Below are 23,510 nucleotides of genomic sequence, written 5' to 3' on the forward strand. Positions count from 1 at the left end.
ACCAATGAGACCAAAAAGAAATAAAAAATTGCCTGGAGACAAATAAAAATGAACATAAAACAACTGAAATCTATGGGACACAGCAAAGCCAGTCCTGAGAAGGAAGTTCATAGCATTACAGGCCTGCCCAAAGAAGATAGAAAAATCTGAAATAAACAACCTAATCCTACAGCTAAAAGAACCAGAGAAAGAACAACCAGAAAAGCCCAGAGTAAGTAGAAGGAAGGAAATAATAAAGATCAGAGCAGAAAAAATGATATAGAAAATTTTTAAAAAACAATACAAAAGATAAATGAAACCAAGAGCTGATTCTTTGAAAAGATAAACAAGACTGATGAACCTTTAGCCAGACACATTTATAAAAGAGAGAGCACCTAAATGACTAAAATCAGAAATGAAAGAGATGATGCAACATCGGACACCGCAGAAATACAAAGTATTGTAAGAAAACAGTACAAACAACTATATGTCAACAAATTGGACAACCTGGGAGAAATAGGCAAATTCCTAGAAACACAATCTTTCTTGGTATACTTTTAAAGTATCTTACTGGGCTCCAGTTACATTTTCATAACACTAGTTTATATTTTCTCTGATATGCATAAAGCTCTCATACTTCTGAAGCTCTTGATCATCATCTTTTAATGTTCATGGATTTAATAATATTTTTAGAGAAGCTAGTTAAAAAGCATGAATATTTTGTGCCTACTCCCAAACATGAGCATGCGTGCAGACACAGCAACTCCCTTTTTTTTTTCTTTTTGAGAGATGTGCTACTGTCTCTAAAGTGCTCCCTTTACTAATTCAAATGGGGACAGGAGAGGTACATTTAGAACAGAGCCATGGTCTACTGTGATTTCATAGAGCAGCCAGCAACCTATTTATTTCTGATTTGTATGAGCAAACCTCCACTCTCGAAGCATTGCTATATGACGATATCTATGTCCTCACACATTTGTTTAGCCATCCCTTTTTCCAAATTATAGTTTGTGTTTATATGAAGGTGCTCGAAATTACAGAAGAAAAATATCCCTATTCCAAAGGTTTCCAAACAGATGATACAAAAATAATCCATAATAAAACCATCCTACATATGCATATCATCACTACCGGGGAAACCATACAATGATGTTCAAATTTGGCAGTTTGATTCTATATTGGAGATATCCCAAGGTCTGTCCTGGTGTCATTATAGCTTTGCTGTTGGTGGACCCTGCATGTGGAAAGACCTCAATGACTATTCACTGGGCAGAATGGCTGTCCTCAGATTTCACCTATATTTTTCTCCTCCAGCAGCCGCTTGGTATATAACTTCGGTTTTGCCCTTACACACAAGGTCAAACGTGAGCCACGGGAGTGGGGGTCAAGGGTGTGCAGGAAGAGCGAAACTTAAACTTGAGATAACAGGCTAAAAAGAAACAGTGAAAATGTGTCTATTTCACTGAAATAGAAAACTATTTAATATATCAAAGGATTTTAGATTCTCATTTGATGCCGATTATCAGCTATCCAAATCTATGGCACTTTACTTGCCAATGATACTATTCGTTATTTAGCTTTAAGAAACTTCTGCGATGTAATACAAAGAGATAAGCTTATCAAAGATATGATCTTAAAGGGAAGCTGGAGGATTTGGCTCAAAAGTGAGACAGACTGAAACAAAGACTGATGAAGTTTCAATATAATGCCCAAAGCAGATTCAAGTTGTGTCCACTCAGGAATGAAACAATTGATCACTTGGAGAGTAGGGGGTGTTGATTTAGTGGCTACTGGCCCATCCAATTTTTTATTTGTGTTTGACCCTAGACAAACAACACTGAGAATTTTACCTTTGTTTCCTTGCTCTGATGTAGGTCCAAAACATTATAATTCAGAACACAACTAACTATATTAGAAAAGACACCTACTTTTTAAAATACAGGAATTTACAAAATCAATGAGTACCTTAAAAATATTGCAAGCTTGATTTGTTTTGCCTAATAATCATTCTTTTTTGGCATAACTGATTAACGTAACTGCCTCAGAATGATTTTTTTCTATCACAAACTTTATTAGAGTAAAGTTAACCAATGAATTCATGACACGTTTTAAGAAAACATCAGGTTTTACAAGCATAAATTTGATTTTCCAAAATATTTACTACACAAAGAAATGATGGAAATTTCCAAAAGGAATAAACATTGGCTATTCTTATTTTCTGTTCACATGGGAACTCTGATTAAATTACCTAAGAACAGAAATAATATTAGTTGTGTTTACAACTTTGAATTATAAATATTTTGAGTCTATATAATTGTTTAATACAAAATTGAAATGTCACAGCCAATACACTACAATGGAAGTTTCATGGAATCGTGTATAGACATTAGTATCAGTACAGGTATAAATCTTTTACAGAGACTATTTAGGTATTTTAATGTGGTATCTTAAACACAAATTAACACCTGACTTGGCTTCTCAAATTTAAAAATGTGATTTGTTCAATGTGTTAAGGCAGCTTGCTTCTTACATTAATAATTAAATAACATTATCTGCTATTTGTGATCTTAATAGAATAAGAAGAGAATAAAAGCTTTTGGTAAATTTAAGAGCAATGAGTAGGTAAAGGATAAAATATAAAGAAAGTAAAAAGTACATGACCTTCTTTACCGCTGAGAAGATATATACTCGATACTAGGATAGAGCCATAGAAATAGTCCACAGAATCTTGGCCTTGTTTCTCATAGTGGCTGCACCAGTCTGCATTCCCACCAACAGTGTACTAGGACTCCCTTTCTCCACATCCTCGCCAGCACTTGTTGTTTATTGATTTATTGATGATGGCCATTCTGACAAGTGTGAGGTGATATACAGAACATTTACGTGCAACCCATGGACACAGACAATAATTTGGGGATTGGCTTGGGGAGGGAAAACGGTTGGGTGGCATGGAGGTGGGGAAAGGGAGAAAAAGCAAGAACAAGTGTAACAACATAAAAAATAAAAATAAATTTAAAAAGAAATCTTGGTCTTGTGACCAGAATTACCTTGGTAATTGACTACAACCCAGAAGCCAGAATCAAACCTAAAGTATATACACAGAAGACATAGGTTTTCCATTGGGGTGAAAACGATAACAAACACTTCCAGATATTTCGAATAACTGGAGTCTCAGTTTAATTTTTTGCATGACTTGTCCAGCTTTCCTGTTTTTTTACATCTCAGTTACAATGCATTATTTACATATTCAGTCCAACCAGGCAAAAGTACTCATTGATAAAATTGAGATACTATCATGAGTTGCACTGTAAGAGTAATACTCTCTCTTTGAATTTTTTAAATCATCTTCCATATGAATGTACCCACGCTGCAGCTCCCAGAGGAGCTTGTGAATTACAGAGATTTGGCTTTTCCAGTCTCCATTCTTCAAATGCAGACTAGATCGAAATACAGCCAACCACAGGTGTTCTGGGACTTCCTCCCATGTCTCCTGATCCCAGGTCCCCTAGCACCTCTTCCCACTGAACATCTAGCCATGACACAAATGGAGGCTGTAGGTGAGAAATCCACCCTGAAGGGCTGCAAGTTGAAGTACATTCCCGGGCCCCCAAGCTGTAAAATTCTCCAGCCTGCGTGCAGAAGGTCCTGAAGGAGTTATATGTGGGGGACAGTGAGAATGCCAGATGGCGATTTGTGAGAAAATCTGGGACCAGGGCAGGCAGCCAAAAGACAAGGGACTGAATAAAAAAGGATGATCACCAAGATATACCCTCTCCCCATCCACCACAAATGAACGGGAGATAAATAAGGGCTCTCTTCCTTGCAAATGGAGAAATCCTTCCTACAAGTTTTCATCCAGGTATGCAACAAATAAAAACAAGAACTAAAATTTTTAAAAGGATATCATCTCTTGCTTCATTAGTGGTAAAAAAAAGAAAAAAAAAGATAAAAAGGGAGCTGAGTGGCAAGAAGTGTGTAGGCAAACTTAAAGTGTTTCAAAAAATTTAATTGTATCACCAGAAGCAGATGAGAATGCTTCAAGGAACCACTTTCTACTTGATTTGTAACTAACAGGGGTATTTGCATTGTATTGATTGTTATTATGCGCCTTTATCACTTTTATTGTTTGCTGCAGTATAGCCCTTTGAAGGTTTGCCAAACCACTGTGACTTGCTCAAAAGCAAGACTGAATTTTAATTAAGCCGAGCCAAACAGACACAGAACGGTTGAACTTGATTAGACCACTTGTCCTCATACACACACAGAGGGCATTCAGCACACTTATTCCAATACCTGACAAAGTCAGTTTATACACTTGGTGAAATTATTGAGATAAAAACCACCGTTTGTCAACATATTCCTTCTAAGTAAGACTTTTGCTTCTCCATTTTAATCCAATAAGCCACCAAGGACAGCTCAGAAGGAAGGTTGCCAGTTTGGGGCACACTCTCTTGATAACAATAATATTCTATATTCCCTGAAAAGAAGCAGCGTATGAGTTTAGTAATTAGGATTCAACAGCATTGTTCAAGTAAACGAATCAGTGTGTATTGATTTTATTTTCAAATATTCCAACCAAAAGAAAAGTTTACCACAGCATTTAGTCCAGATAAGGAAGCAGGTGGGATGTCAGAATTTCATGAATTTTTATTTTTGATACTTCAGGAAGAACAAAGCACCCAGATTTCTGGTTTGAGTAGCAGAACTGTTCGAAAATGTGTTCCCAAGGTAACTTCTGAAATCAGCCAGTACAATTTTCCACACAACATGGAGGACTGAGTCTCCAATAGGGCTGTGTTTCTGCAAAGCAAACTACTGTAAAACTGACTTTACTGCTAACTTACACTCAGTACTGTCTGGAATATTCTCTAAAACAACATTCCTGTGTTGACTTTCAGACTCATAACAAATCAAACCTTCCCTAAAGATGGGGAACTGAGCACAGGCAATTTTTCAAAATAAGGTGCACAAAGGAGATACTCTTTCTATATGTGCATCCAATGTGGTGGATAGATATAACCTAAAATATGAATAAGCTAATATTTATTAAGGTATCAGCGCAAATTCAAAGTTAAGTTCTAAAAGATGAAACAGGACTTTGCATATATATCAAGGTGCAAATACATTGCAATGAGAGGCTGTTCCTCTGATCAATTCAAGTCACTAAATCTGTAATAGAATTTTGCACTTACTTCTTAACATCGTAACACCAATTGACTACACTTAATCCTAAGAAAATAATCCTCCCCTCAGGAATAGCAAAATAAAAATTCAGTAAAATTCTAAATATAAATGGATGCCTTTTCTGCACAGGACAGCAAATTGAATTTAAAAAGAAAACAATCTAAAGTTCTCATCCTTGACAAGAACAAGAAAAATGAGCACATTTCAACTAGTTTTTGTATTACAATTTCACTCTTTATTCTTGTCTACATGAATTATGTAATAAAATGTTTTTTGATAATTCAACTAAATCCCTGATAAATGTTTTTAAAAATAAGTCATTCACTGGGAAAAACATGGATTTTGAAGCGAGGCCATTCTGAATTTGAATGTGAATGCTAACTATGCAATTTCCTACCTACGTTACGTTCCTCAAGTTATTTAACCTGTATTCTGTAAGATATAAAACGGAAAAAAAAACAACATTTGGGAACAAATATAATGTACAAGAAATATTCCACTTAATTTCTATATAATGAATTTTAAATAAAGTTTTTAACGTGCAAATTTGAATACACTCACATGATAAAAAGCAGGTTTCCATTTCATCAGACATAGCACATATTTTTAAAATACTCAATTAGATCTCTAACTTTTAGGTACAACTTGGAGGATGTTGCAATATTCACATGTTGTAAATACACTTCGATTTTGTTATTTTACTTCTCAATGGTAGCCCACTATCTACCAGTTTATGTATAATGTGGTTAGAACCACGTTAGGTTAATGTGACATGTATAATTTCCATGTGTCTATATTATCAATATCAGCCTTTGATTTTTTGATTTGTACTCATTTTCATAAAATAAATGGATAATTTTTTTAGAGAGAGAGAGGAAGGCAGATAGAGGGGAAAAAACATGGATATGACAGAAAGACATTGATCAGTTGACCTGTTGCACAAGCCTGGATTGGGGATCAAACCCACAACCTGGGTATGTGCCCTGACCAGAAATAAAACCTATGACCTATAGGTCTTCGGGATGATGCTCCAACCAACTGAGCCATTCTGGCCAGGGCTAAATGGATAACTTTTAAAAAATGCAAATAATGGCACTATTAGTGCTTCTTAGGCAAGAGGAGAAATATTCCTGAAATTCAACTGTTGATTGGCATTCAGAACCTTCATAGAATAACCTGACATCTTCATTTTATACCTATTCTTCAAAAGGTCAGACTGTGTTTTACCAAAGGCCATACATGAATGACAATGTATACTACAAAAAAGGAAAGATTATAGCAAAGACAAATCTATAAAACATTAATAAGAATCTCTGTGCATACGTGGTACTGTGTATTTTATATAGGACTTATTTTCTAATGGCCATGATTAGTATAACGCCTCTATCATGCTGTGCTCTATCATTCAAGCCCATTCATGCCTCCATTACAGTGATCACAAGTGGTAATTTTCTATTTCAGTTATGGGTTTTGTTGTTTTCTCTTTGTCTTCCACATACCTTGCAGGCACTCTATGGACAAGAACCACCATCTTTTTCTTTTTCTTAACAATGCATGTAAATTGTTCTTAAAACACTGCCTAACACAGTGAACGCTTAACAAATATTTGTTGAATGAATCCCAAATGAACAAACCTAAAGTATAAAGGAAAAGCTGCCAATTCAGGGAAGATGGAGAATGTCTTTTTTTTTTTTTTTTTGGTCTTTCCCCCTGCTAATTACTTTCACTTCCAAAGTAATAGCAATGTGCACATTGGTTTGAATCATATCCGGTGTATATTTATTACTCAATTTTACACCAGATCAAAGAGGTGGAAGTGACCTTGAGGTGTTATTCCTGTCTTGAAGTACTGCTACTACTCAAAGCATTCAGTAAACATTCTTAAAACTCAAGAGGCCTCATGAAATTCAGATTAGAAATAATCTTGCCTAGAGGGTAGGAAAACAGTGACATATATAAATGATTCTAATATATAACCCAAAGTTAGCCCTTAGAAATATTTATTCTTATGGCAGATAGCAAACTTGGAACTTGTAATTACAGCCTACCCCACCCTTGCTCTGGAAATGGGGGTTTCGTGTTTGGTTTTCTTGGTCGGCGGCCTGTTGATGTGTTGGTTGAGATAATGGGTACAGAGGCAGGTCTGAAAACATCTCGAGCAGAGGTGGGATTAAGGGGGGCAGTGGATGCAGATATGAGAAGATCCGCTGGGGGGGAGTGTTTGGAGAGAAGAGACCGCTGAAGCAAGGAGAGAGGACAAGGAGAGCAATGGGTGAAGATGATCCTTAAATATTTCGGTCATTCTTCCAAGTAACTAGTAAATATCAAAATTGTCTTTCAAAGCTTGCTTCACTCAGGTTTTCTTTTTGTTTGTTTGTTTTGGTTGTTAAATGTAGGATTTGTGTTTCTCTGTAGAGCGGCACTGGCTCGATAATGACAAGGTGACCTACCCTTATGTGAGTTACCATCTTAAAGGTACTTTGGAAGTCTCTACACTCTTACTGTTCTGTCCAATATGGTAGACAATAGCCAGCCACATGTGGCAGTTTAAAATTAATTTAATACAATTTAAATAAAATTAAAATTTCAATCTTAGGTCTGTTGCATTAATCAAATCTCAGAAGTTCAATAGCCACATGTGGCTAGTCACTAGTGACTTCCATATTGGAAAGCACAGATATAGAATACTTTCATCATGACAGAACATTCTATTGGACAGCACTGTTCTAGAACTTTGGGCTTATGTCACCCAAAGGCTATTCAAATGCTTCGGTCCTATTAACAGCATAGAGAAGATGTTTTATCATTATCTATTCTACTTCAAGAAGTAAATGTGAAATATTGACAACGATGACACTACACTACTAATCTCCTTCAGCACACTCATCTCCGGAGACCTCAGGGCTGTTTCTACTTCTGTTGTTGAAACTTTTATCAGCCAGCTTTTTATGACATGCTCTTATTTCCTCTATGTGAATTGGCTACTTTATTCATTCAAGATTTTACTTTTTAATCTATTAAATCATTTGGATGCTTTTTAAAAAACTGTAGTCAGAGTCACTCAGTAGACAAACGAGTTAAATAACAAGAAAAGAATGTTTTGTGTCAGGATTCTGTTTTTGCATCACAATAATACAATATGAAAGTAAAATGCAGTCCTGCTTAAAATATAAAAAAATAGATGAACAAAAATGCTCTCAAAAGATGAACCCCAAGGTCAATGTGAATTTGAAACTTATAAATACGGCTAGGACAGGGGAGAGTACATTGCTTCTAAGCTAATGTTAATCCTTAGTAAGTAATAAATTGCAAGGAAAGAGAACCCAGGAAAGAGAACCCATGCTTTAGATTAGTGTTGTCACAAGAAGAATATTAAAAGTACAAAGAGGTGGTGATTAATATTTGGATAACTTTACTAACTAAAGAGGTTTTATGGGGAGGAGCAGCCAAGAGGTTTGAGAAAGGTAAAAGATGAAAACCCCAGGGCTTTTCTGGAGTAGAATACTCTGACTTCGATGTACAGAAGGGAGAAAATCCCCACGTTAACAAGGAGCGATGGAAGGACAACTAGAGATATTTTAGTATGAGAACTACACTGGCTGCCGAAGTAATTTAAATAATCCGAAGGTGGCCAGGAAGATGGAAACTTCAGCAAAGGAAATAATAGTCAAGAATCCAGCCAAAACAAATGATAAGCCTGTATATTTCATATAGAGAGAAGTTACTGAAAAGGGATGAAACATATTTTCATTGCATGTAATAATAGTTCAGTTCAACATTCTTCATAGTTGATATTTATTGCCCTCTAGTTAAGAATGATGCTGTTATATTTTAAAACCTTGACTAAGAGTAACTGCATAAAAAAAGAACAACAACAAAACAAAACAAAAAAAGTGATGACACCTGGATTAAGTGGTAGAAGTCTTTTCCTTGAGGTCAGACCTTTGCGATTCAGCACTAACCTCATGACCCACGGTGCATAATTTACTGGTGCCTCTATTTGTCTTTGGGCAACTCTGAACTATCTCCAGCTTCCTCAAAACCAAACTGTTAAAAATCAATGGAATATATACTCTTATTTGATTATGAGCTTCCATACAAGCAAGGTACTGCATGCAAACACAGTGCTGTTATATTTTGATTGCTAAGAAACACCATATGAATAATAACCATTACTGAGTGCTTCCTGTATTTTAAGTGCATTGCATGTAATGACTCTGTTAATCCTCACAATACTGTCAAGTTGGAAGGTGGCTGGAAGTGAGGAATATGTAGGTACCATAATTATTATCTTCATATTATAAGTGAGGAAATTGGAAGACTAAAGGCCAACTTTGATCCCAATGCTCATGAGTTGGTTCTGGAAGAGCTTTCTCACAAATGGTTTGAACAGGCTTCCAATAGAGTTTAAGTAAAAGAACAGATCTCAGCGAGCAGCCAGGGAGCATCACTGGAAAACACTTGCATATCTAAGCGGGGACTGAAGACATAGCAGCTCCCCTGGACCTGTTGTTGTATTTGGCACAATGAAACTGTAAGAGCTCTCCCATTAGAGTTGAACTGCTCAGTTCTCCGGGAAAATAAAGAAAGAGCCCTCAAGTTAGGAAGATACCTCCTTTATCCCTCAGTTCTTATCAAAGAGCCTGACTTATTGTAAGCTTTTGATATATGTTTACTGCACACACAGAGACAGGGTGGGGCGGGGCAGGACAGGAGCTCCGTGGAAACCCAAAAGCAGCCACTGAGAGGCCACTGCAGAGTGAGGAAGGCAAAGTGAGAGGCAGGGCTTTAAGAAGGAGGCAGCACTACTTCTGGGCCTAAAACTATTCGCAGGGTTTTTAAAGGGGAGGCAAATTCAGTGAAGAACACGCACAAAAAGGACAACGTCCAGACTTCCCATCGGCCCTTTCTCTAAACTGCAGCGAACACTGACCCGAGGCCTAGACTCATTCCATCACTGGAAAGAAGCGCAGATCTACAAGTTTCATCACATTTAGGAGGTAAATAGGAAGAAAAGGCTGGAAGAAGAAGGGGAAGAACCACAACATAGACTATCATGCAGTACGGACATCCTCCTAAGGAGTGTAGAAGAGGCAAAAACAGTTTGCATTCTTTCCCACTGAATGTTAAGTGCCTTGAGAGAGGAACCATATTTTTAAACATTTTAAAAATGCCTTAATATGCTTTCTTGCATATAGCTAGTAATCAGCAAATAATTACTTTAGAAGCAGTGTGGTACAACAGAGAAAGTATTGCTTTAGGAGTCTTAAAATAGAACTGTTTCAATTCCCTTGTCTGTAAAAATAAACAAATAAAAAGAGACTGTTAGATCATTGTAGGATCCTTTTCAGATGTAGTCATTAAAAATCCATGATTAGGATTGTCAATTATTTAGCATCACTGTTAATAAGGAGCTCTCCTTTGAGGGGTATGGCATGATGGGAGAAAGCGCACCTGGCCTCTTGTCAGTCAGCCCGAGAGAGGCCCAGCTCACTGCACCTGCCGCACTGGTCTAATCGCAGAACTTTATCGGATTTTAGATACCTGACTGCCAAGGCTTAGCAGATTTGCTTGTGGAGTGGGCTGGAAATAAGGACTCTGTATGCTGAAAAAAAGGAGAAGGAGGAGGGGAAGGAGGAAAGAGGAAGGAGAAGAAGAAAGAGGAAGAGGGAGAGGGGAGGGGAAAGGAAGGGGGAGGGGAGGGGGCGGGGGAGGGGTGGGGAGGGGAGGGGAGGGGGGGCGAAAGAAACTACCCGGGCAATTCAGATATGCACTTGGCCTCAACCCCACTGCAAATCACCCCTAAACAGAAAATTCTTGCTCTACAGTATTTCAGGTGAAAAGTGAAATCTAGGAACCGATTGTAATAATCATATATTGGCAATGTGGCACAGGGTGTTCAGTGTGATGGAGTTTTTTGATCTAATCTAGGGGGCACTTAACTCCAGGTTTCAGGTATTAGATCAAGCACTTCTGAGGGATCAGAAATGAGATTGTTAATATAGGAAGTAAAATTTAAACAGCACACAGCACCACATTAATATAGTAAACATCACATGCGTTAACCAACAGTTGACTTGATATATGAGTGTCTAAGACTGGTCAGGAACATTTAGTGGAGTGTGATCTGTATTAATCTGTAATGATGCGCTGGAAGAGACAACATCAATTTGAAGAGATGAGAAACTTGGGGTGACAGAGAAATTGGTCAGTTCACATGAAATAGCCTGTGTAAAGGCTTGGAGCTCAGAGAAGAGAGCTGGCTCCCAGAGACAGGGAGCCATCCCCTCTCAATGAATAGGCCATGGCTCTCATGCGAGTTGAGACAATTTGCATGTTTAGTGACTGATGTGGAGAGAGGTCATAAAACACATCCAGTCTTTGTTCAAAGGTTCTGCTGTCTCAGACATAGAAAGATGAACATTTGTACTCTACACCTCAAGAATTCACATTGTTGAAATGTGCTATAATTTCAGGAATGACCTGAAAATACCCATCGGTCAGCACTGCTGAACTTGGAACACAGAAAATTACATCACTGGGAATCCTTTACCATTTGATGTGGTAGATTGAGGTCTTCAGGTATTTTCAACTTGTGAAATATATAATAGGCTCTTTTTTTATCAACATGCTGCATTCTTCCCGAGACATGTTTCCATAACCAAGGGGAAAACAAAAACAAGTGCCACCACAACAAACTTGTTACCCAGGAGACAGGAACATACATTGTGTGCTGGTAATTTTTCTGACTCTCTGTTTTCAGAAATATAATTATTTTCTTTTTGCTTTAGGATTGCTGATTGTGCTTTCAGATTAAGGCTAATGTTAAAAGTGAGAGCAAGGGAAACAAAATGTATTCTCCATGGAGACTAATTCTATTACCATTGCTGTACCAATCTTGTAGCTAAGAGGTATGTTCTCTCAAGAAGAAAAATTGCTGCTACCGAAATAGTGACTGCATATTCTATCTTTAAGTGTAAAAAGCAATGATGACACAATTAGCCTTAGAAACTAGTGAATTACTAGAAGCCAGTATAAAACAGAACAAAAAGTAAACTGCTTATTCCTGGCTCCACATGAAAGTCTCTTGAATAGAGTACAAGAAAATTCCTATCTTTTCATTGTTTAAAATGTCTAAAGAGGAAAGAACATGTCCAAATGAGTTCATGACGCCATTTCATTCCCAAAGACGTCAGCTCTGCCTCACTATCACTCTCTTCAATATATGACACTTGGCATAATTTATGGGACTTCATCCATTGAAAACAATTTCCTCACTATATTGACCTAGTAATTCAATGAACTCCTTGATTCCAGAGATTGTGTTTGTGCCCTCCACTCTGCCTTGGTGGCTTGGTCCCACTTTAGTTATACCCTGAATTTTGTCATAAAATCAGCGTTAAGCATCACGCTTTCTAACGTCTACCTCCTAAGCAACCAGCTAACTCTTTTCAGTACTCCTCTACAAACAATGACTTTGTATCAATCACGATGCCCCACAATTCATTCATCCTACTGGTTGTTCGCCATCTACCAAACCCGTCACGCTTTCATTTTTCTTTTAACGAGAATCAACTGCACAGTTTAGCATTAGAAACACTTTGCTTATATACCCTCATATTCCTTTGCCCCCTCTCATTTTTTCAACCTCATTTGATAAATCTTAAATCCCACTATGGGCAACTGCCCATTCATTCCCTGTTCACCCTCACATTGTTGAATCTTCCGAAGGAAAACTCAGAACCGTTCGGACTAGCCTCATTTTTAATTCATTAATTTAATTAATTAATTAGTGTGACCCAGCAGTTGTACTGCATTTCTCAGTTCACACTTTCTTCTTTACTTCAAGATCACTCGTTCTCAAATTGAGCTGCATGTGGGGGAAATTTTTAGAAGTAGTGAAAACGGCCATCGCCATAAGATTCTGAATTAACCGGTCATGGTTGCAGTCTAAACACTGAACTTTTTAAAGAATCCCTCAGGTGACCCTACTGTGAAGCAAAGTTTGAGAACCCCTGTCCTGATGGCTATTTTATTCACTTCTTCAAACCTCCAAGACTTCCTTCCTTTGCCCATTCTCAGTTAATGGCACTGTTTCTCATTTATCTGAGGAAAGTGAAACAATATAGGGTTGCTCGTCAGCATCCGCTCACCACAGCTACCCACAGGCCTCCACTGATGTCCGACACTGGGGATCAGCAGTGTGCATTCCTACCACCGGACACTGCTCCTGAGCTCACATCCCATGCACCCTCGCCTACACAAGGACATAGTTCCAGAATCAGCCCCACTCTCTCCTGCATCACCAACTTCTCCCTCACTTCTAGGTTACTCCCGAGAGTATTCTTTGCCATTATTTTCCCATCTTAGAATCAACCTCATTTCCTACCCACAGTTAAAATCCCATTTCTAAGTTCCCCTAAAAGTGAAACTTTAAAAAAATTTCACAATTGCTATTACCTCTAATTCTTCTCCTCAACACTCTCTTGACCCAAATATTTCTATCAATTATGCTTTAACTCCCAGCATTCCCCAGAACAGCTCTTGTCAAGATCATTGAATGCTACCAAGCTGTTAAATCTAATGGTCGATTCTTAGTTCTCATTTCTTTTGACAAACCGGCTGCATTTCACACAATCAATAACTCTTTCCTCCTTGAAACAGTTTATTTATTTGGGTACTTGAATAGGGATCTGCAAACTACAGCTTGTGGAACAAATCAACTCTAATCCCTTCTTTTGGTCAAGCTTTACTGGGACACGGCCAAGCTCGTTCTGTTTACCTTTTGCTTATGGCTGCTTTCTGCTACAGGAGCAGACTTGTAGAGTTGCAAGAGTCCTTTCAGGTGGCTAAGGCCAAAATATTTACGCTCAGCCCTTTACATAAGAATTTTGCCAATAATCCCTTTCCTCATACCTGTTCCTCCTGCAGCATGCCCAGTCTCAGTAAATAAGAAGTCTATCCACTGAAATGCTCAAGCCAAAAATCCTAGATTCTTTTTTAAGTCTTTCTCTTCTTTCACACCATCCATTTAACTACTCAGCAACTTTCGATCTCTCTAGCTTCAAGATACATTCACATTCCAATCACTCCTCTCCACCTCTGCTCCTATCACCTTGCGCAAAGCCATGGACATTTCTTGCCTTAACAATTTAATGGATTTATAACTGGTGTCCCTTTTATTTTTCCTGTCCTTCACCTCAACCTTACACACCACGCTGCTTCAGTTCATTCTATAAATAGAAGCCAGAGTTAAGTCAGATGACATTATGACATTTTCAAAGACTTCAACTCACGTCCAATTTTATACTCTATTAACCGAAACGCTTTTAACCTGTAAGTCCTTACATGATTCTTTCTGAATTTTTTTGCTCCTCTACCCTTCACTTTTAGCCAGCCACTCAGATCTCCAAGCTCTCCTTTGAACACACCAGGCATCTTCATTCCTCACGGCCTTAGCACTGCTGTTACCTTTGCCTGGGATGCTCTTTGCTGAGATGTCCTCATGGCTTGACCCCTTGTCCCCTCCTTTCTCTGATATCACCTTCTCTGAGAAGTCCTCCAGGTCCATCCTACTTACAAGTGCAAGACCCTCCCAGTATTCCACATCCTCCCAGCCTGCTTTATCACTCACCAATGCAGTTAACACAACATAGAATATTTTATATTTTACATATTCATTTCATTTACTGCATGTCTCTTTACATTGGAATATGGCCTCCATGAGAGTAATACCATTGTATATTCTGTTTATTGCTGATGACCATAAGGTACTTAGAAGGTGCTTGTGAACATGTGTTACTAGTATAAACACCTGGAGTTGAAAGTACACAATCAGTTGAAAACATTATTAATTTTTCCTTGTTTCCTTTCAACTTTCCTTCAATAAATTCCAAAACAAAAACACATGTATCCTAATTTTATGAGCTCATTCGAAATAGTTACTAATCTCACTTTTGTGCCAAAATGACTTGGATCAATGTCATTTAATGTGATAGGACAACTAAAGGGCTCTGAGGTCCAGGGATTGTTCCATCTAAAGAGCTAAAAAGAGCCCTAGCTGGTGTGGCTCAGTGGACTGAGAGCCAGCGTGCAAATCAGAAGGTCATCGGTTCGATTCCCAGTGTAGGGTACATGCTTGGGTTGCAGGCCAGGTCCCCAGTAGGGGGTGCGCGGGATGCAACCACACATAGATATGTCACTCCCTCTCTTTCTCCCTCCCTTTTCTCCTCCAAAAAATATCAATCAATCAATCTTTTTTTAAGAGTCCCACAAAGGGGAACAACCCATTTTCTGTCTTCGCCGATCACTCAGCATTTCCTGGGTCAGTCCTCATTTGACAGAAGGGCAGGGAAAGTGCTAGCAGAGTGAATATCGCAGGAAAAGAAGCAAAAGTATGAAACAAGTTCTAAGCACAATACTTTTATACACCTAAATCATACTGCATGTTTGGAAACAAGACGGGATCACAGGGCATGAAAATGCAGAGATAAGCATTGACCAGGTAACAAAAAAACGTATTTTAAAAATGTGAGTGGTGGAAACTTAATCTTCTTGAATGCAAATTAATTTGACATTTATGGTTAAATGTCTCTAAATAAAACACAGTATGAGCTGATATAGAAAACATTTACATTCCGCGTTACATGCATTTAAAATGTGTATGCACACTCCATATGTGTTTATTTACCCACCTTTGCATCTCTACAAACACTCATCACTGGTACCTCCGACTCCACCTCCCTATACTCCTCTCCAGATGAATAAATTACATCCATATCATGGTACATAAAGGAGCTGATCATTCTCCACTTCAGAGAGAAGAGGCAGAAACTACAATAGTTAAGTATACCCAAGTTCCAGAAGTGGGCCTGCCAGGGCAGTCTCACTGACAAAGAACAAGTCACTTAACACCTCTGTGTGTTAGTCTCCTCATTTACAAAACAAAAGAAATAACACCTGCCCTCACAGGAATTGCTCTAAGAATGAAAGAAGGCAATGGGAAAAAATGTATTAAAATATAAAAGCAATAAAAATGGTAGTATTAGGAATAGTACTACTAAAAGAAACATTTTCATTCATGATTTGCATATATTAGATCTTGACAGAGTTCTTTTAGCTACAACTCAAAGTAGAGTTCAGTTTTTACAACTGGGTCACAAAATCAATAAAGGAGATATACAAGAATAACATGATAATAACATCTGTGTCTATTTTTCATTCATTAAGTTGACAAATACATAGCAAGAATTAGCCTTAAACAGCCAAAATTTAATGTTTATCAAATTTTATATATATATATTTGGTTAGAGTCATTATCTGATTTAATCATCACAAAATCACTTTGAAATCAATACTACTTTTATTTACATTTTCCATATGTCAAAAAAGAAGCTCAGGGTTTCAGGAACTTGCAGGTATCATGCAGCAGGCCTCTGGAAATGCCAGGAATCCCAGTCAAATCTGATTTTCCCACCAGCATCAGTAACCACTACACCAATTTATTCTAAGCACATAGCTGCTTCTGTAAGCCCAAAGTAGGGCCTCACGAATTTGTGTTTAAACAGAATTGTATGGTTAACTTACAGATCATAGCGCAACCATAAAACAAATATGAATTCTCTCAAGAGAAGTCTCATTCAACTTTTCAAAATTAACGCTTTCTTTGTGCCCTGGGCCAGACCGTTAAAGAAAGGATACACTGTGAGTGTTTCAATACTTGGTTCATCTTAGTTAAATAGTTTTCATAAAGGAGATACACAAAATATCTCTTGACTAACTAAACCGGAGGCTAGGCATAACCCACATAGGTGAATTTTTAAGTCATAATTATGGCAATCAGTATCTATAAAGAAACCCTAGCTAGTGGGCTCTATAAAACTATAGAGACTAGTCCTAGCTGGTGTGGCTCAGTGGATGGAACACCAGCCTGTGAACCAAAGGGTCACCAGTTCGATTCCCAGTCAGGGCACATGCCTGGGTTGCAGGCCAGGTCCCCAGTAGGGGGCACACAAGAGGCAACCACACACTGATGTTTCTCTCCCTCCCTTCCCCTCTCTGTACAAATTAACAAATAAAATCTTTATAAAAATTACAGATAATCATTCAATGTACATATTGGATGTTTGTAAAAAAATTAAATAAATAAAAGTATAAAAACTTGTGCCAAAGACAGAAATAGCATCCACAATGCAGAATAGAAGAAAACTAATGAAGAAATGTGAGTCCAGCCCTAACACCATTTACCTAATCAGGCAAAGAAGGTCCAACCAAGCATATCTGAACTACTTGTATTCTGATCAATGTATTTCTGATCAAGGTCAGAATTTTAAGATGTTCTTTGCTAAAAAATCTGATGAGTTATACTGGCTAAATTTGAAATAGGTAGTTGTGCTACTTGGGCAGGAAAAAAAAAAAAAAACTTAGGAATAGCCAGTTCTCAACTATTATAGCACAGAGAAAATTACACTATTAATTACCATGAACACATTTTTGGTTTAATTTTCTAAAATGACTTACCAAAGCAAAGAGTGGTGTGTACATTTTAATGCCATTGCCAAAACGCATTGAGCTGAGATGTACAGAGAATTCACTTATCCAACAAGTGTTTATGAGGCGGTACACTGGGAGTCATTGGATTGTGAAAGAATAAGTAAGAAGGCAAGTGCTCTGTTCTTAAGAAGTCACAGTAACTTTTAAATTCATAAACAAATAACTATAATAAAATTGGATGGGTACTGTAATCGACATATGAACCATGTACTGTGAAACACTGCAAAAACAGAAGGCAAACTCAACAGGGAGAAAGAGACTTTACAAGAGGAAGAGATATTTACACAGAACCTCAATGAATGTGGAGACGTTATCTAAATAAGAAATGACTACAGACAAAGGAAGCACCAAAGGAGGGAAGGTCATGACCTATGGAAAAAAAGCGTTCAATAGATTTAAACAATAATGGGTAGGTTGGAATGCACATAAAATGTACAAGAAGATGAAAGTGGCAGGTGATGACTCTATAAAGGTGGGATGGGTCAAGTTTAAATAGAACTACATTGTAATAAAAATGTCTGTGGTCTACAGTCACAGGACATGTTTTGAATTCTAGTTCTGTTCCTTACACCTGCCCCTAGAACTTCCAAAGATATTTAACCTCTCTGTTTATCAGATTTCTGTTTAGCAACACAGGAGATAACGAAATCCTTTCTCTGAAGGTTAGTTTGGGAGATGGAGATAATTATGTTATGTGGCCAGTAATTTTAGTTTGTTAATAAATAATAACAACAGCAATGAAGTGCTTTAAATTCATGCTAAAATGTTTGGATTTCATTGGGTAGACAACAGAGAGCTCTGTACTATTTTTAAATGTTATATATGGGGTAAAATAAAACCTTTACTCTTTTAAGATCATAGACATAGAGAGGTCACATTTGAATTCAATTTGTTCACAGAACGGGCATCAAACACATTTCTTTGAAATGCTTTATCTAAACCTTTTATTAAGCAGTCTAAAATACACTCACAACAGAAAGCTCAGTAATACTTTTAAATGGCAAAGTGACTGTTTTAGGAATATCTTCTTGAATTAATATGAATGATGGGCTGAAGAAAATGACAGAGAAGCCAACCAGCAGATAATTAGAACAGTTCAGGAAAAAATGCAGGTGTCTTTGAAATAAGATGCCAGCAGTAAGCACGGAAAGAGAAGGCGTAGAAAAGCTATAATTTGATGGTAGAATGACAAGATGTGCTGACCAAATAGAGGTGAGTTTAGAAAGTTATTATACTGATTATAGTTCCTAGAGAAATGGAAACTTTGAACTGTTACAGAATATAGACATAAAAATATAAAGAGAGAATAGTTTTCTGTCTCTGCCTACATTGGCAGCCATGAGTACAAACCCCTGCACATCCTCAAATACAAATAGGTCCAACTTCCATCCTCAAACTCAGATAGGTCTAATTAATTTCTATGCTAAACTTGCAATTGTCTTTTCCTTTCCCTTCAAACATACACACACCCTTTCACTTATGTCTCATTGATCATTCTGCCAAATCCTGGGTTACATTTTTCTTAGAAGCTGAAATGATTAATGAATTCCTCTAAGACTAATGAGCTCGATATAAGAGAGATCTAGCATTGCTCAGTAATTTGGTACTCTACCCATGTATTAGTGAGAAAACACAGCCATGCATTGATTATTGCTAATGTTATCATGTTGCTTGAGCACCTGCAGTCCTTGTCTTGTGCTTGTAGGTCACTGGGATTTATAGATTACCTGCTAGAGATTACAAAGGAGAGCATCGAGTGGCAGTAGCAGTTCACTCCCTTTCACTCCAATGTATTCCTTTATCAAGAATTCTGAACGTGTCTTACCAAAAACATTCAACTTTTTGCTTGTGTACTTTAACTATATGAAACAAACGTCACTCAGAATTTCCTAACTGTTTGGTACAGTATGAAAACTTTCAAGATAACTTGAAGGTGAAGATGGGGTAGGGGGACAACTTATTGGCTTCCCGTGATGGTTTTGTCTTGGTGGAACAGTGTAGCCCTGCACTTGGTGGCTGCTAGTTACTGAGATGTTTGGGAAACAGGCAATCCATCACTTCAGCCAAGAAAACAAGTTAAACCCATGTCTCAAGGGATGTTTCAAAATCAGGGAAGGTAGTGCGGCTGAATTATATTGAAACTTTTCTACTTCTCCTTCCTTTTTGATTTGTTTTTGAGGGACTAGACATGCAAGGCATTGGATTATGTATACCACAGATAAATATACGACATGTACTCTTTTTTTAATGTGTAATCTTTATCATCTTTTTCAATTACCATTTAGTCCCTTTATCCCTCCCTCCCCCCAGCAATCACCGTACTGTTGTCCACGTCCATGGGTCCTTTCTTGTTTTTGCTCAATCCCTCCACCTCCTAACCTCCCCCTACCACTAGGCATCATCTATTTAGGCGCAATGTGGCTGAGAAACAAGTAGGATGGCTGGAAGGAATGAAAATGTATATGTTAACAGTTTTGATAAAATATGGCAGGATAGGTAGGATGTTTTTGAGGATAATTCTTTGGAAACATCTTAACGGCTTTTAACTTCAATGCTACTATTGCTGTTTATGTCATATACATAAGCCTGTGTAAGCAAATGGTACTTGAATTATTAAGATATTCAAATTTTATTTAGACTTAAAAATTGCTTATGGAGTTACAAACTTACAAAGCACAGATGTTAAGATTAGTTAGAAATAGCAATAGACAAAATCAAAACTTTTATCTTCTGGCACAATTGGCATGGTGACTAATACACAATACACGTTCACTATTTGTTGAATCAATTAACTAGATGTTCTTGGTGTACCAAGTTGATTAATTTATAAATTCTTATAAAGGAGTGAAACTTGCTTGCATGGTTTTGGTTTTTATTTTGGGAGAAAAAAAAGTTATAAAAGATTAATGGAAATAAATAAAGTAAGCAAAATCATTGCCTACCCAAAGGCCCATATATACAGTGCTACATAGAAAATGTATACTCCTGATACCTGAGACTAAAGATTCTCAGTTTTATAAAGAAATTAACACTAGAAAGAAAAACAGTTGATGCTACCGCTGTGACAGTCTAATAGCTATAATTTTTTTTGTCTGTCTTGCCAAGGCCAATCAAGATTAGAAACCTAACAAACATCATCACAGAAATTAAAGTACATGAATAGGCGGGATTAAGAAACCAGTATGTGGCTATTGAAGTATTATGTTCTAAATCTTCTAAAAACTGGACAAAAATGCCTACACAGAATAAAAGAGTTTCTTAAGTAAAGGCACGCTGGCTTGTAACAATGCCTTGAAATTCAATATTTTGCCTGAATAACTCAATTTACATCTCTAAGTCTCTTCTGATTGAGACTACACAGCATGTAAATTTAAGAAGAAATTTCAGGAAGCCAGGTTGAGAAACAAAATGCTTTAACACTATAGGGAAATTTCTAGAATACTACAATTAATTTCAAACACATTTTTTTGTGTAGGTTTTAGCCTAACCAAGTTTGGCAAACTTTTTTCTTTTGGGGAGAGAGAGAGAGAGAGAGAGACAGAGAGAGAGAGAGAGAGAAGGTCAATCTACAAATACAGCAGCATCAATCCCAGCAAGAACTCACTTAAGGAAGGTTGGAAACTATGCATATTAGAATTTCTCTTTACTGCATCAAAGGTCCTCAATCACTTGGCTTGTCCATATAGTAAATGGCCTTGATACAAAAGCCAAAGTATGTTGGATGGATGGATGGATGGATGGATGGGCAGACAACTTTTTTAAAAAATGTATTTTCACAAACTTTTGTTTAGAAAAAATTGTAACTTAGAAAAAAACTGAAAGAACAATACAAAGAACACCCACAATACCCTTCATGTGGACTCACCCATTATCAACATCTTATCTAATTGGGTTGATTCAGACACAGATTTTTGGCAAGAAGCCACCAAGGTGATGATATGGACTTTTTAAAAATTTAATCTTTATCATATTTTTTACATTACCTTTTAGACCCTCTATATATCCCTTATATTAGAGAACAAAAATGACTTATTTTTATTCAGTAGTCAATAAAACTACATACAATACCTAATCAGTTTAATAACTAATCCCTTCTAAGGACACATATAAAGAAAAAAACTAAAAACCTGTATTTCTGCCATTGTTACTGGTTAGGTACTACCTTTCCAAATTTCTCTCTTTCCCTATGTGTGCACATATACATTTATTTAACATTTGTAGAATACTGATTCCTGTATTTTTCACATAAAATTGAATTTAAGCATTAACTTCATATTTATTATATACATACTTAAACTTTATTTTCCTCCCACATGTTTGACTCTTATTATGTAATGTTATAGAAACACTCTGTTTGAATAAACATTTCCGTCGGTTATTACAGAATCGTCTTAACACTAAAATTTTCTAATTTTAACTTCCTAGTAGTCCAGTGAAGCAGACCTTATTATCCCGATTTTGCACTTAGGCCAAAAAAGGCTCAGGGACATAAATGCCTACCTAGGGTCACAGACTGAGGAACCAGCAGGATCCAAATGTCCACAAAATGAGTTATACATGTGAAGGAACTCAAGATTTGCATTTCTTACCTTTCATACACTTTTTAGACCTGACATCACTTTGTGTTTGAACTCCCATACTAATAATAAACTACACATCATGACCTAGGAATACTTCTATCCAGTAATAATTAACTGAAAACTAACGGAAGTAATGACTGCTCACTAATGGTGGTCAGTATTCCTAGTACAAACAAAATAATCTATGGGATTTTTTAAAAGGCAAATAGCTGGTTAATTCTACATTAGGTTTTATAAATGAAATCTTTGCCTCAGAGGCATTCAAAGTTACATTTTAGTTTATTCTTGTAAAGCAGAACTTCCCCTTTTATTTCTCCACAAGCAGAGAGCATGTCATCTGGACCCCCGGCCCTTACCAAAGCCTGAGGGAAGCCACTTGCAGTGACTGAGGGCTGACACAACCCGGGGACCAAAGAGGCCTGACTCTTTCCCTCAGGCATATGATTTCTGTCTGTTCCATCAATATTTTTTTCCTCTTTAAAAATTAAGATGGAGGCAAAGAAGGTTTTCACTTCCCTTAGGTGTTATTTGAACTAACCTTTTTAAGTAAAGGGTTATTTTTTCAGTACAGCACAGACTTGTTGAATATCTCTTCCTTGTTAGATTTCAGCTTTGCACGTCTGCACTGCAGCGCTCTAAGCTATATGCATCAACATCTAATCAGAAAACTGGTGTTGTTCATTGAGGAATGTGAAATGGGCTGTGGAGCTCAGGAACGGTTTGAAATAGGTGTTTGGAACTCAATTCCTCATAGTGAAACTATGAAAATAAACTCCCCCGAACAGTGTGGCTAGAAAGACAAGAATTTGAAGACAGAGACTTAGGATAAGGTCTTTTCAGGGATAAGAAAAACTTATTTTTCTATTAGAAGAAGAAAGTTTCCAAAAATGACTTTTCTTACTGTCCAAAGGAATTAAGTTAAGGAGTTTTGACTTAGTCAATAGCTATAAGGGTGAAGAAGAAAAGAAACAGAGAGAGAAATCTAAATGCCAGATTTGATATGGAACATTTGAGGAGCTGAAAGGGAATATGAAACTTCACAAATTGATTCTGGCCCTTACTCTGTCACTGTGGAGAGTGTGTCTTTTGTGTCTTCACTGATGAATAGTTGAACCAAGCCCAGCGGGATGGAGCTACCAACTGATGTGTACAGTGAAAGTTTTGTCTTTGGGAGGAAATCCCCGAATATTTTGAGTGGTTGGAATCAAATACTAT

At 37.2% G+C, this 23,510-nt stretch overlaps 1 protein-coding gene across 1 annotated transcript in view; it reads right to left on the reverse strand.

Moving 5' to 3' along the window:
- The window catches only part of IL1RAPL1 (interleukin 1 receptor accessory protein like 1), a 1,150,627-nt gene that overhangs the window by 837,161 nt on the left and 289,956 nt on the right, over window positions 1-23,510 (reverse strand). The gene's annotated exons all lie outside the window — the stretch shown is intronic.

The sequence above is a fragment of the Pteronotus mesoamericanus genome, unplaced genomic scaffold, assembly GCF_021234165.1.
Source record: "Pteronotus mesoamericanus isolate MK-2021 breed Mesoamerican mustached bat unplaced genomic scaffold, CSHL_Meso_final contig_173, whole genome shotgun sequence".
NCBI lineage: Eukaryota > Metazoa > Chordata > Mammalia > Chiroptera > Mormoopidae > Pteronotus > Pteronotus mesoamericanus.